Raw genomic sequence first — 16399 nt, 5'->3', positions numbered from 1 at the left:
CATCATCATTATTATCATCATCATTTAAACGTCCACTTTTACATGCTTGCATGGATCAGATAAAATTTCTTGAGGCAGATTTGCTATGGCCAATTGCCTTTCCTATTGCCAATCTTCACCTATTCCCAAGCAAGATAATATTTCTCCATAGCCAGACGTGCTTTCAGGAAAGATTTGAAATAAAGGTCTCTGCTTGTATGACAGTGATGTTCATTTACAACTATTTGCCTGAAGTCAAGATAAGGACCCACACACACATGCACATGCTTGCATGCACACACACACACTTTGGTTGACCTGGGCTACAATAGAAGATACTTGCCTGCGTTAGTAAACCATGGGACTGAACCCAAAACCATTTTTGTTAAGAAGTATATTTCTTAATCACACAGCCATGCCTGTGTCTATCTGTTAATAAATTGAATATTTAATAATGCTGTCAATCAATGTATGAATGCATAATTTATAAAGTAATTATTTCAACAACTTCATTATCATTGTTTTGACATTCATTTCTCTGTGCTAACCTCCATTTGTTAACTCTACAGTAAAGTTCATTTTAATAAATATTGATTTTACGTCATTGCATCTAAGAAGAGTGATGTTTTTTAATCTAAGATTTCGTTGATCTTGTTTTATGTGAATCTTTTATTATTGAATAAGTTGTTGGTACTCCGTCGCTTATGACGTCGAGGGTTCCAGTTGATCAACGGAGCAGCCTGCTCGTGAAATTAACATGCAAGTGGCTGACCACTCCACAGACATGTGTACCCTTAACGCAGTTCTCGGGAATATTCAGCGTGACACAGTGTGACAAGGCTGACCCTTTGAATTACAGGCACAACAGAAACAGGAAGTAAGAGTGAGAGAAAGTTGTGGTGAAAGAGTACAGCAGGGTTCACCACCATCCCCTGCCAGAGCATCATGGAGCTTTAGGTTTTTTTCGCTCAATAAACACTCACAACGCCCGGTCTGGGAATCGAAACCGCAATCCTACGACCGCGAGTCCGCTGCCCTAACCACTGGGCCATTGTGCCTCCACTATTGAATAAGATACAGGCATGATTGTATGGTTAACAAGTTTTCTTTACAACCATGTGGTTCCAAGTTCAACCATGTGGTTCCAAGTGCTTGCTGACATGCATATCCTATAGTTACCTCATTGGTCTATAAATCCCCACCTCTTTTAACCAATGTATAATGGTGGTGATTTGACAGAATTATTAGTGTTGGGTTGAATTGTTTGTGGTGTTTGTTCCAGCTCTCTGTGTTCTGAGTTCAAATTCTTTTGGTCTTAATAAATGGAATATCAATCTGATACAGAGGTACAGCTTCTCTCTCTCTTTCTCTCTCTCTCTCTCTCTCACTCTCTCAATTGCTTTCACTCTCTTTGTCTCTGGAATGAACCAGTTGTGTTCAGACTTAGAGAGGGATGGGCTCCATTATGTTTAAAATGCCCAAGATATGCTACACAATGGTGTCCCCTTCACTTCATCAAAAGTTAAGGACCAACCATCATTATCATCACCACTATTTCCTGCAACCACTGTATACTCCCTGGCACAGTAACCATTACCCAGTATCATGATTCTAAAAGACACCATATTTTGTCTTTAGTACATAGTCAGAGATAGAGTTGTTTAGTGAAAAGCCAACCCTAATTAGCCTGGCACCTATGACCCACATGTTCACAGGTAATCCAGCCATGACCATCCCATGTTTCTTTATGACAATATTATCCAATGTGTCCTTCCTTCTTTTTAATGACAATGTGATGTAAGTTGAAGGATTATTTAGCTGCTATATCTAGCAAGTCAAGTGACCAAATAGGAGTAGATTCTACACCTTCTGTTGTTAAAAGAGAGTAATTCCCTATGCTTTCTGATGATAATAGTTGATCTCTCTCTCTCTCTCTCTCTCTCTCTCTCTCTCTCTCTCTCTCTCTCTCTCTCTCTCTCTCTCTCTCCCCTCAAGTTTCACTAGTTCCATTCTCAAGCTATACGGCCGTTATATTGATGACTGTATCAGTGCGACTTCACTCTCCCACGAACATCTAGACTCCTTCCTCTCTTTTCTCAAATCTTTCTATCCTGCCCTCCACTTCTCCTGCACTATCACTATCATAATGGCCAGTGGTATGAAACAGTGCAGACTTAGATGCAATAAACTATTCTTTGTAGTTTTCATTGCCTCAGCCAGTTTCTTCGTTAGTAAATTACTGTATTCATATTTTAAGAAAATGCAATGTTTATTTCTCTATAATAATGCAAATTACATAACCTACCTTTTCACGTGCATGTGTGTATGTGTGTATTGTATGTATGGTTGTGCATGTGTGTGTGTGTGTGTGTGTCTATGTGAATGTTTCCCTTCTGTGCTTGCATGAAAAATTCTCTGCACTTTTGAAGTTGAGTAGAATAGAAATTCCTTTACTTGAAAAACAGGGCAAGAGTTAGCAACTGGAAGAGCACCCAGCTCAATGCTATGTCTCAGTGATATGTGTTCATCTAACCCATGCCAGTATGGGAAAATGCCCATAAAAACAAACTAATGAATGAGCAAAAATTAGAATAAGAGTCACTTTTAGCTAGTTCTTTGTTTAGTTATTTTATTGTATCTTGGTTATATGTTGTAATTATATCTTTTTCCTTTCACTATTGAAACTGACATGGTAAGGCATTTCTGGTATTATCACAACCAGACATGTATCCACTTGACCTTTTCTCCTGGTAATTCAGACATTAGTTCCTAATTTCAAAATTGATATTCAGCTTATAGTCTTTAAAGAAAGATAACAGGTACTTTATATTTCAAGAACAATACTTAATGCTATAATACATTACAGAACACATGTTTGAATATTCATACATTAACCCATTACCTACCAGTGATCTCATATGAGATCACTTAAAAATTACAAATTTCGTAATTATCTGTCAATATTTACACATATCTAACCTTTTTTCTATATCTACTAGGTATATTTCTCTGATATTCAAATGAGGTTTGCTAATTTTTCACCCAATATCTCACTTATTTCTATTTAAAATGTTATTTTGAAATGTTATTTTGATCATTCCAGCGTGTTTCTAAGGCTGTTTTATGCTAGAAATCAGTTTCATAAAAAAATTCCAGTTAATAGAATTATGGGAGGTAATGGATTAAAGAGAGGCTGTTAGACACTGTTATTTTCTAAAGAAATGATTCAAAATTTTATCCCAGCTCCTATATGCAAAGTTGGGCCTATTTTACATGCTTTAATGTACTAGAAACTTCTTTTTATTTTATCTGAATAAGTACTGCTGAAATTAGGGTGCATCTAATATGCTTGTGTGTCTTTTATGTTACCAAATATCATCATCATCATCATCATCGTTTAACGTCCGCTTTCCATGCTAGCATGGGTTGGACGATTTGACTGAGGACTGGTGAAACCGGATGGCAACACCAGGCTCCAGTCTGATTTGGCAGAGTTTCTACAGCTGGATGCCCTTCCTAACGCCAACCACTCAGAGAGTGTAGTGGGTGCTTTTACGTGTCACCCGCACGAAAACAGCCACGCTCGAAATGGTGTCTTTTATGTGCCACCCGCACAAGCCAGTCCAGGGGCACTGGCAACGATCTCGCTCGAAAATCCTACAGGAGCCAGTCAGGCGGTACTGGCAACGGCCACGCTCAAAATGGTGCATCTCATGTGCCAACCGCACAAGAACCAGTCCAGGGGCACTGGCAACGATCTTACTTGGCTTGCCGGGTCTTCTCACGCACAGCCCATTTCCAAAGGTCTCGGTCCGTAGTCATCGCCTCGGTGAGGCCCAATGTACGAAGGTCTTGCCTCACCACCTCAGCCCAGGTCTTCCTGGGCCTACCTCTTCCACGGGTTCCCTCAACTGTTAGGGTGTGGCACTTTTTCACGCAGCTATCCTCCTCCATTCTCACCACATGTCCATACCAGCGCAATCGTCTCTCTTGCACGCCACAACTGATGCTTCTAATGTTCAGCTTTTCTCTCAAGATACTTACACTCTGACGGGTATATAGTGTGATATCTTGATCTCTAATTCAATAGCATCTGTATTGTTATTGCTAATAATAATCATGAGAAAAGTAAGGTGACAAGCTGGCAGAATTGTTCGCATGCTGGGCAAAATGCTTAGTGGCATTTCATTTGTCCTTACATTCTGAGTTCATATCCCACCAAGGTTTACTTTGCCTTTCAGGGTCAATAAAATAAGTACCAGTTGAGTACTGGGGGTATGTAATCGATTTACCTCTTCCCCCAAAGTTGCTGGCCTTGTGCCAAAATTTGAAACCAGTTATCATTGGCAATTACAAAACAACAACACTAATTTTTGATTAGATTGGTAAAGTAGCTACAAATCACTTACTAAAAAAAAAGCTTTGATCCATTGATGCTGTAAAATTTCTATCTGGAAAGATAAGGTAACATCTGAACTTCAGAGCCTAAATCAGGTCTTTAAATATGTAACCATTTAAGAAACCTGTTTCTATACTAAATCTGTTTCAAAGTAAAAAGAGTAAATATATTTAAAATTTGTTTGCCAAATTTGCCTTGTTCTTTTTTCATTTTAGAAATCCTTAATTTTTGACTAATTTACTCTATTTTAGTTGTTCTCAACTGGAGTCCACATGACTTGGGAACCCATTTAAGATTTTGTTGTTAAAATTTATGTACAATAAATTGAATATACTTCTGCAACACACAAAATATTTTAGCAATTTTTTAATACAGTTTCTAATAATATTTAATTATAACAATATAGTAGGATTTTTTTTAAACATTGAATGGATATGAGGACCCAGTAGAGTAAATTAGGAATTAAAAGGGTCCATAGGCAAAAAATGGTTGAGAACCACTGCACTATTTTATAATACCTAATTGAATCTGAACTTAGAACTTTGTTGAATTTTATTTTTCAGGTGAGTGCAAAGGTGGAAAATTTATTTTCTTGTGATAACTTTCATTACTGGATAACACTTAAGGTCAGCTCAATTTTGCTTTTTTAAGCTTTTTTGTTCTAACTTGTTGTTGTAATAAAAAATCTCAGGTCATAGATCTCATATATTGAAAAAATACTGTGGCACTTATACTATGCTTGCAATTAATATATATTGAGACAATTACAATTTGCTCTACATGGTATGTCAAATAACTTGAAAACCAAACAAACGCAAAAAGCAGACAATAAATAAAAAAACAACAACATATTCTCTGAAAAACAACATGCACATCCAATTTGATTCAGCAAAGGAACATGCCATTTAAAAAAAAACTGCTCTCAGTTTAAAAAGGGGTATTGATGCAGCCACAGAATAGACTGCATGTCAAAATCAGGTGACCTTCCAACTTCATACTGCCCACCATACATACAATGCAACCCCTTATGACTCTCTAACACCATGATATTGTTGCTAATCCTTCAATAATGTGGCAGTTCTGGAGGTGCAAATGCTGGAGCCAAATAATGTTGGTGACCACATTGTTTTCTTGGGTTTTACTGGACATAAAGTACCCTCCTCTGATTATCTGCTCCCCTATTTATGACACAGCTGATAATGGGCTCCACTTTGGTATTCTCCTCATTAGCCTTCATCAATCCACTGGGGTTTGTTGTTGATGATGTCTTGACCTCGCTGGACAAACTTAGCCATACTGTAAATATGGGTGATATAACCCGGCCAGAGTCTTCCAGCTCTTTCCTGACTCTGAGTATGAAGAACTTGACCATGTTCAAGAAGATGATAATTTCAGTAGCTAGAGCCTTGAGCTTGGTGTACTTTCTATTGCTTCTATGAACTCTACCTGTGTCATGTTGATGATACTATCAATAAATCTGAAAGAGAAATGAGAAAGTTAAAACTTGGTGCATGTCATAAAATTATATTAGATTGTCTTCTATTTATTGTCTATTAAAAGTTTGAAAATACTCGACACACCCTGTATAATATAACTTAATAAACATGGTATTATAGGCAATATGTTTTGTGCTGTTTTATAACTAAAAAAGACTGACAGTAACTACCTGTCAACTGCCAACCAATAGAGTATAATAAAGATCTGTACTATAATTGTACTAGGAATGAAATACTTCTCTTTTATAAATAAAATAAAGGCAGGAGAACATTTTTGAATTGTAAGATATGGGCAACTTCTAAGATAATGTAAGATACTTTCAACGTGTATGGTATTGTAAGATCTCGGCAAATAAAAGATGTAAAATCTGGAAAGATATGAAATAATTGTAGGTTGTGGAGGCAGCTAATAACACTTGTTATAGAAGATGGATAACTACTATGTGTAGGATGGTGTTCTCTATAAAAAAAACATCTTACATAAGATATGTGTTAGAAATGTGATATGATTTAGCTATAAAGTGTAAACTGTAAATGTGAATGTATATCTAGCGGAGGAGACAAGATGAGTAAAGTTTGCTGGATGTACATATTTAATGGGAAATGTTTAACCCTTAAGCATTCAGATTACTCTTTCAACTGTAATGCTTATTGATTCACATGCACACACACACACACACACACCATGAATAAATACCAAAGGCTACTGCCTATAATTATTTGTTGCCTCAATAAGAACTGCCATGTGTGGAAACTTTCTTGGAAAATATCAAGGAATTGTTTGTGTAAGGTTAGAGCTGTTAATTCTCTGCATGAGGTGCTGAAGTTTGTAGGAATGTGTGGAAAAGTAGAAAATTACAAATTGATACAACTTAATGAAGGAATTTGCATGTGTTCAGTGTTTATGACAAGAGGCATTTATTTTGATTCAAAAACTAGTGAAGATCTGATGAAAAACTGAAATTTGGTAACTGAGCTGATGACTTATGCAAGTAGAACCAGGTATGAAGAAAGTGACAAAGTAATACTGCTTTGTAAATACACCAATTTATTCAAGATTGTTGATTTTTCATTTAGTGTAGTAATCAGTGGAGAGAGGGAGAGATAAAGAAAGAAAGCTAGATAGTTTTATATTCTTGATTTCAGATATATGATTTTAACGTAACTTCTGACTACCACACACAAGATTCCAACTTATTCTGTCGTCTCAACAACACACGTCACTTTTTATAAGAGTTCAACCAGTCCACCTTTTAATCTCACAGGGGTGTTAATATCTATCACCACAACAGCTATGTAGATGAGGAGAGAGAGAGAGAGACAGAGAAGACAGTTATGTGAAAACTGGTGCTCCATTGGTTACAACAATGAAGGTTCCAGTTGATCTGATCAGTGGAACAGCCTGTGCATGAAATTAACATGCAAGTGGCTGAGCTCTCTACAGACATGCATACTCTTAATGTAGTTCTCAGGAGATTCAGCATGACACAGAATGTGAGAAGAATGGCTCTTTGAAATGCAGGTACCACCCCATTTTTGCTAGTTGAGTGGAGCAACATGAAATAAAGTGTCTTGCTCAAGGACATGACATACCTCTGGAAATCGAACTCATGACCTTATGAATTGAGTTGAATACCCCAACCACTTAGCCATATGCTTTCAGAAGACAGTATGTAGTATTTAGAACAGTGTTGCTTTCTTCATTAGAAAGTGAATAAGGAAGGGTTTAGTAATTATTCTTGGTGGTTGAGGCACATTCCTTAATGGTTAGAGTGTTAGACTAATGATCATAAGATTGTGGTTTCAATTCCTAGACTGGGTAATGTATTGTGTTCTTGAGCAAAACACTTCATTCCACATTGCTCCAGTCCACTCAGGTGGCAAAAATGAGTAGTCTGCGATGGAGTGATGTGGGGAATTTGTACGCCATGGAAACTGGGAAGCTGGCCCTTATGAGTCAGCATGACTCGAAAAGGTACCCTTTTGTTACTGTATTTATTTTGAGATGCTCTGTGTTTCTTTCAATTAATTTTAAATACAACAAAGAATTTAGTAAAATAACTTAGTTATTATTAAGCTGGTGTTAGGAACATAAATTATGACTAAGGTTTGGTGGAAGATTTTAATTCAAAACTTATGAAAACCAGACTTTTGTACTACAGAGCCAGAGGTGATTTCAACTGGGTTAGTATCGAAAGGGTTAAGGAAGGTAATTATTCGTGGTGGGCTGCTATCACTAACAAAACGGGAATTGATCCACCCATGTGTTTCAGGATGTTATCAACAAACTTACCACACTTACTTCCTATGATTAATCTGACAGGTTGTAGACTAACAGATTTTTCCTTCCTCCTATGAAAAAACTTATTTAAAAAATAACTTTATTTGTATTTTTGTTACTGGAGGCGCAATGGCCCAGTGGTTAGGGCAGCGGATTTGCGGTCATAGGATCGCGGTTTCGATTCCCAGACAGGGCGTTGTAAGTGTTTATTGAGTGAAAACACCTAAAGCTCCACGAGGCTCCAGCAGGGGATGGTGGCGAACCCTGCTGTACTCTTCCACCACAACTTTCTCTCACTCTTTCTTCCTGTTTCTGTTGTACCTGTATTTCAAAGGGCCAGTCTTGTCACACTCTGTGTCACGCTGAATCTCCCCGAGAACTACGTTAAGGGTACATGTGTCTGTGGAGTGCTCAGCCACTTGCACGTTAATTTCACGAGCAGGCTGTTCCATTGATTAGATCAACTGGAACCCTCGACGTCGTAAGCGACGGAGTGCCAACAACTGTGCTGAGAATATTATCTTTAATCTTTTACTTGTTTCAGTCATTTGACTGTATCCATGCTGGGGCACCACTTTGGAGAATATTTTAGTTGAATGAATCAACCCTAATACTTATTTTATACGCCTAGTACTTTTTCTATGGGTCTCTTTTACTGAACCTTTCGGTTACAAGGACAAAAACACACTAGAACAGGTTGTCAAGCATTGATGTGGAACACGCACACACACACACACACACACACACAATATAAAACCTAAAAGGAAAAATTGTGACTGACAGTGCAGGGTAGCACCTACATTACTAGAAATAAGAGTCAAAAACCCTTAGAGTTGCAAGGAAGCACATTTTCATATACTGACAGAGGAGATAACTACCCTAGAATGAGCAAGATCACTATACTAGTCTAGCTTCGTTTGGAAATTGTGAACCTATTGGTAGTGACTACTCCATTGCTGGATGGTTTGCCTAGATTTTGACTGTCAGTATATATTTTTACCATATGAATTTATGGCTGATTTAGCAAAATGCTAATATGAAAATTATAAAATAACGAAGGCGATTATACACAATATAAAACCAAAAGGAAAAATTCAGTTGTCACTGATTGTGAATGAGGGTGCAAGGTAGTACATACATTGCTAGAAATAAGAGTTAAAAACCATTACATTTGCAAGGAAGCACATTTTCATATATTGACAGGGGAGTATATACCGTAAATCCTCGAGTATAGTCCGCCCTTGAGTATAATACGCAGGGGATTTTTAGGGGGCTGTACCTCTGAAAAACCTAAACCTTGTGTATAATACACACCCCTTCTCTAACTTGAGTCAAGGAGGTCTATATAACGTCCTTGGTTTGTAAACATATATATGGTAACGTCCTTTATTATTATTGTATATATAACATAATGCAAATGTGTAGCTTTTTTGTGTACTTTGTTTGCAGAAAATAAAGAAATAACAGTAATAACGTCAGTGAAAAATAAATATTAAGTAAATTGCTTTTACATATTTATCACTTACAAAATTTTGCTTAGAAAATATTTTTTCATTTTTAACCTCGTATATAATACGCACTAGAAATTTTGACCTTTAAATTTTGGGAAAAAAGTGCGGATTATACTCGAGGATTTATGATATATATAATTAATTCAAAAAACAGACACAGTCTTCATTCAGTATTTATCTGTCAAATTCACTCGCAAGGCTTTGGGTGGCTCAAAGCAGTGGGACTGGATCCAAAATCATGTAGCTGATAAGTAAACTGCTTACTACACAACCAACCCTGCACCTATATGTACCATATTAATCTGTATCATTGCTTATTTCTACCTTCACTTTCTCCAGATTAGTCAAACTCAAACCAGTGAATCATTATAACTACCATCTTCTTTAATACTGTATTTTGGATTTTGAAAATTTTAACCAGGAAAATTAATCAACTGAAAACTTGAGTCAAAGACATAGTATGGCATAAATGATATGACACAGTCCCCCATTCCCAGTCTACCGATAAACCAAAGCTGTAATTTATCTCTTAGCCATTTGTGACTTATCTTGAAGGCTTTCACTACTATGGTTTTTGTTTTTCTTTATATTATTTCTTCATTTGAAACAGGATATTGTTTTGCTGATATCGCTTATCATTTCAAGTATAGTTATCATGGTTGTCAGAGTCCTTTGGTTGTGGTGTACACCTTTCTGTTGTCCTGGCTGTCATCATCATCATCATCATCATCATCATCATCATCATCATCATCATCATCGTTGTCGTCCTCATTTCTTGTCCTCTTTGTTGTTGGCTGCAGTCAACATCATCATTATTCTCCTCAGTGACATCATCATCGTCAGCCTTATTAACTGCAATGTTATTACCACTATCTTTCTCCTCTTCCTTCTCCCTTCCTCCTGAACACCATAATTGTTGGTACTGAATTTACTTTTGTCTTTCATTTGGCATAGATTGTAAAAAAATTTTGCTCAGAGATATACGTTATTTTTATCATGCTTCTATTGTCCCAGTCATTGGAAAGGGGCATATTGTGCCAATATGAACCATTAGAGAGTCAGATAGATTGCCTTGTAACATTTGTCTAGTCTCTCTGCTCTCTCTCTCTCTCTCTCTCTCTCTCTCTCTCTCTCTCTCTCTCTCTCTCTCTCTCTCTCTCTCCCCTCTTTCCACTTTCTCTCTCCTTCCCCCTCTCTCCATTTTCTCATGGGGAAATATAACAGTGCTTAAAAATGAATGTGGGTTGGCAACAGGAAGGCTGTCTGGCTGTAGAAAATCTATCTCAGTGAATTCTCTCAGACCTTTGCAAATATGGAAAAGTGGACATTAAAATGATAATAAATGTAAGAAAGGTGATGTTGGTCTATCTGCGAAATCCACTTACAAGGCTTTGGCACCTTGGGTAAGTGTCTTCTACTATAGCCTCATGCACATGTGTGTGGTGTGTGTGTGTGTTTCTGTGTGTCTGTGTGCATGAATGTGCATATGTGTTTATATATTCCATACTTGTTACTGGTTGAGTGAAGTAGTACTCTCTTTTACTTGTTTCAGTCCTTTGACTGTAGCCATGCTGGAGCACCGCCTTTAGTCAAGCAAATCGACCTCAGGACTTATTCTTTGTAAGCCTAGTACTTATTCTATCGGTTTCTTTTTGCTGAACTGCTAAGTTACGGGGACGTAAACATATCAGCATCGGTTGTCAAGTGATGTTGGGGAGACAAACACATATGCACACACATACATATATACGACGGGCTTCTTTCAGTTTCTGTCTTCCAAATCCACTCACAAGGCTTTGGTCAGCCCAGGGCTATAGCAGAAGACACTTGCCCAAGGTGCCATGCAGTGGGACTGAACCCGGAGCCATGTGGTTCGTAAGCAAGCTACTTACCACACAGCCGCTCAATGTTTTTTTTTACATATTCCATATTGATATTATGATTAGGTAATCTATGCTTTTAAAGACCTGTAGAATAATGATATCGCTTATTTCAAAGATGTAGCTTTGCAACAGATAAAGCATCTAGTTTTAAATTCCCATCTCAAGTCTCTGTCGGAACCCATGCTAGTAAGGAAAAACATGTGACACAAAGATTGCATCATGTAACAGTTCAGTAGTAATTCTGTCACATTATGGTACTAACATGCAAATATCATAAAGCTAGATGCAGTAAATGCTTTAAATGTAGTAATTGGTCATGTTTGTGTCATATTTATTAAGTGTCAAGTCATAAAGAAAATGTAGTGGTCCTTCATATGTTGGTTTCAGCGAGTCAAATGACGAACTTGACCTAATAAATGTGGTAGTAGTCAAAGAAATTAAGGTTAACGTACATGTATTAGACATTGAAAAAAAAAGCGTTAAATATTGATGGAAACTTTACAATAGAGATACCAATCTGCTAAGGCTGGAATAAAAGGAAAACATAATTGCTTCTGATAAAAGCACAAGGTCAGTGGTTTTATAAGGAGGTGATTAGTTGATATCATTGATCCTAGCACTTCACTGGTACTCTATTTTATTGATCTTGAAAGGACGAAAGGCAAAGTTGACCTTGGCAGGATTTGAACTCAAAATGTAAAGAGTTGAAATAAATTATCACAAAGCAGCTTTTCCTGTGCTCTAACTTTTCTGCTAATTGTATGTGCAATTAGCAAAAATAATACATTTTTTTCAGTACATACTATGATGGTTATTTGCAAAATTCTACATCCCAACGATTCAGAATCTTCAATACTTGAATCATCATGATCATCATCATCGTTTAACGTCCGCTTTCCATGCTAGCATGGGTTAGACAATTTGACTGAGGACTGGCGAGCCAGATGGCTACACCAGGCTCCAGTCTGATTTGGCAGAGTTTCTACAGCTGGATGCCCTTCCTAACGCCAACCACTCCGAGAGTGTAATGGGTGCTTTTATGTGCCACCGGCACGAGGTCCATTCAGGCGGTACTGGCAACATCCACGCTCAAAATGGTGTATTTTACGTGCCACCTGCACAGGAGCCAGTCCAGTGGCACTGGCAACGATCTCACTCGAATGTCTTTACATGTGCCACTGGCACAAGTGCCAGAAAGGCGACGCTGGACACAGGTGCCATCACGATTTCGCTTGAATGTGGCAGGTAAATATCTTGTCTCTCAAAAATCTACTCTACATTCAGTAGTTATCGCTTCACTTGCAGGATCATGCAACAAAAAATATCTAAAAAATGAATTTAGATTTGGAAGAGATATCATACCAAAAGTTTTTTAAAATTTCAAGTATATGAAATCTAGAAGATTGAAAAATTGTCTGGAAAAGAGTTATATTTGATATAAAACAATCAAAAGTGGTAAAGTTATGATACAATCAAAGGGTGAAGTTTATGATCAATGATAGAGAAGTTAATAACTGGTGGTGAGGAAATTGATTTTCTGAAAAGGATTCAAAAGAATATTAGCACCAGTTAACTCTGCTGATATATAAAGAACATTGCAAATGAAAATGATTTAGTGAAATTCTTCATTCAATAAAATAGTGAAAGCTGTAATATAAATCAGAAAGTAAAAGAAGCAGTAGACCATGTATCGGAGGCGCAATGGCTCAGTGGTTAGGGCAGCGGACTCGTGGTCGGAGGATCGCGGTTTAGATTCCCAGACCGGGTGTTGTGTGTGTTTATTGAGCGAAAACACCTACAGCTCCACGAGGCTCTGGCAGGGGGTGGTGGCGATTCCTGTTGTATTCTTTCGCCCCAACTTTGTCTCACTGTTTCTTGAGTAACGCTGCGATGAACTGGCGTCCCGTCCAGCTGGGGGGAACACATACGCCATAGAAACCGGGAAACCGGGCCCATGAGCCTGGCTAGGCTTGAAAAGGGCGCATAAAAAGAAAAGACCATGTACCTGGTATTTTGTTGTCTGACATCTTTGACAAATTCTTGCAGATATTGAAAATGACACTAAACTTCTTATAACAGTATTGGAAAATTTTTCAGAATACACATATAGGAAAATGCTCTAAAATGTAGTGTCATTAACCCAAATTAAGCATTTTAATCTCATCTTGGATCACCAGTTAGTTTTCATGTTACATGCATCTTGAGTAATGGAATACATCAAACGTGTAGTCAAGCCAGTTCATTATAAATTGTTAGATGATTATTTGACAATTTATGTTGTGAGAAAATTATTATCTACATAATTTACAGAATTGGAATTAAATTTCAAAGAGAAGCCATTGATGAGGCATTGGAATTGCTAGGATCCCCCCAATCAGGTGAACGTAGCAATAGTTGATTTCAAAAGGAAATTTAAACAAACATATTCAGAGAAAAAAAGGATTCATATTGGCAGGGAACCATGATTAATTCAAAATACAGACATGTAGAAAGACCATTTGCAGAAGCTAAAGGAATTCAGCTCCAACTTCATTATATTTTGTATATGGATCATATATCAGCTATAATAGTGCACAGGATTGAAAAGTTGTCTAATTTCATTTCAGCACTACGATCAACACCTTCACTAGATATCTGTATATTCAAATAATTTAAGGTTACAGAACTATAGTTTTGATGTATGGAATACAAGAAGCTGCAAAGCATATAAATTAAAAATCTTAAAATGCATGCATGCAGTAATACAGGATGGGAAATGTTTAATATACAGAACAGCAATGATGCATGTTAACAGGTGTTTCATTATATCTAACTATAATGTTGTAATTCCAAGAGATATCATTGAAGCTTTGAGAATAACTGGAGATGCCAGCAATTCAAAAGCAGAACTGATTGGAATTAATAGATCAAAAATCAATTAATTCATGGTTGAAAGTGAATGCACATGGCTCAGTGGTTAGAGCATTGGAATCACAATCATGAGGTAGTAAGTTCAATTCCCAGACCAAGCTGTGTGTTGTGTTCTTGAGCAACACACTTTATTTCAGGTTGCTCCAGTTCACTCACCTATAGAAATAAGTTGTGACATCACTGGTGCCAAGCTGTATCGACCTTTGCCTTTCCCTTGGATAACATCAGTTATGTGGAAAGGAAAGGCAGGCATGGGCAACTGCTGGTTTTCCATACACAACTTTGCCTGGACTTGTGCCTTAGAGGGGAACTTTCTAGGTGCAATCCCATGGTCATTCATGACCGAAGGGGGTTCTTTATCCTTTACCATGGTTGGAAACAAAACTATTATAGTTTGATGCTGTTAGATATCATATAGAGATTCAGTATAATACGATAAGTAACTCTGTTAGAAAGTTTCTTCATTTGGGCATCGGTTTTAATATTGGCATTGGTTTATCTGTACAATTTATGCCAATTAATTCCCTCTATTCTGGTAAAATTGTATCCTGCACTTAATTGATAGATCCTTAACTATTCCTGAGAATTTTAAGATTGGTTGAGTGTGACCACCTGGATATAGTCAAAAATATATCAATTCTTTCAGAATCTATATAGTGAAACTTTTTAAGCACTGGTGATGATGATAAATCTGTTTGAATAGGCCTCAATCAAATATGAGGTGATAAAGAGAAAGTGTTCAATTCAACTCAATCTTTCATTTGAAAATGAAATTCACCAAGCAGTTACAATACTTAGGATTAAGATAAAAAATGACCAAAATTCCACAATATCAGCATCTCAAAGAATTACTCAACCATATGTGTCTTCAAGTGCATGTATCTTTATTAGTTCAATGGGATGAATCAAGACTTTTGGAAAGAATTTTCGAGAGTATCATCCTCTTTCCTCCAATTTAGTTTCCAAAATAGGAAAAACTAGAAAAAGAAGAAAAATTATTTGATGATGAGTGCTTATAAGAATTTTAGACGCCTTCCCCACACATTTAAATGTCATTTTGATAGCCACCAAGACAGTAGTACTAAAACATTTGAAAGCAACTGAGTACATTGGCTTGCAATGTTCATAAATCAAGAAAAGTAAATGTTTCTTTTTTTTAATTTTGAAAATCATTTTGTGTTTTCTGTTATTGTGTTTTAGAAATGCTTTCTGTTTTTGTGTTTTTAAAATGTATTTTTTGTTTATGTGTTTTAGAAATGTGCTATGTTTTAAAAATGTGTTTTCTGTTGATGTTTTTTAGAAATATGTTTTCTGACTTTGTGTTTTAGAAGCGTGTGTATGCGTGTGTGTGTGTTTGTTCTTGTCTTTTAGAAATGAAGAAGTCATGTAAACTACTCCACTTCTAGCTACTTGCCAAAGAAGTATTAAAATATGTTTTTGAGTTTTTACAAAAAGCACTGTTGTGTATTTTACTTATTACCACATAACATTTTATGGTGAATTTAGTAATAGGATGAGGGATAAGGTTTTTTTAATATAAACCATATTTCATATACTTATGTATGAAGCAATTTGATATTGAATAAGACCAATAAAGACATTGACATGAACCATGTGTCTATCTCTCTATCACTTGCTTATAAATAATCATTATAAAATCTGAGTTGTTGTTTAGTCCCAGATCAGCCCTAAATGAGTAGAGCTATGATCAAGCTCAAAGGTATTCTAACCATTACCCACTCATTGCTTCTTTCAGGTTAAATGTATCTCAGACTCTACATTATCCATTTTGTCCATTTTTAAGCTGGTAGGGTGTGATTTGAGGGAGATATGACTGCTACTTCTTACTGGTCAAATGACTATGAAGAAGCACTCTCACTGGCTCATAATACTTTAAGCTTCTGTGCTGTGAGAAGAATTGTAATGTATTGGACATACTT

General features: G+C 36.7%; 1 protein-coding gene across 14 annotated transcripts in view; it reads left to right on the top strand.

Annotated features, from left to right (window-relative positions):
* Nucleotides 1–16399, top strand: part of LOC106874564 (uncharacterized) — a 268447-nt gene that overhangs the window by 48975 nt on the left and 203073 nt on the right. For 3 of the 14 annotated variants that reach the window (XM_089353111.1, XM_089353087.1, XM_089353083.1), the window contains exon 2: nucleotides 4942–5004. The exons of the other annotated variants lie outside the window; for them this stretch is intronic. The gene's annotated coding sequence lies outside the window, so the exon portion shown is untranslated. The remainder of the gene's footprint in view (nucleotides 1–4941; nucleotides 5005–16399) is intronic. 14 annotated transcript variants of the gene reach the window in all.

The sequence above is a fragment of the Octopus bimaculoides genome, chromosome 1, assembly GCF_046866305.1.
Source record: "Octopus bimaculoides isolate indiv1 chromosome 1, ASM4686630v1, whole genome shotgun sequence".
NCBI classification, from domain to species: domain Eukaryota; kingdom Metazoa; phylum Mollusca; class Cephalopoda; order Octopoda; family Octopodidae; genus Octopus; species Octopus bimaculoides.
The sequence above is the reverse complement of the archived record's forward strand: the minus strand, read 5'-3'. Positions and strand labels throughout refer to the sequence as shown.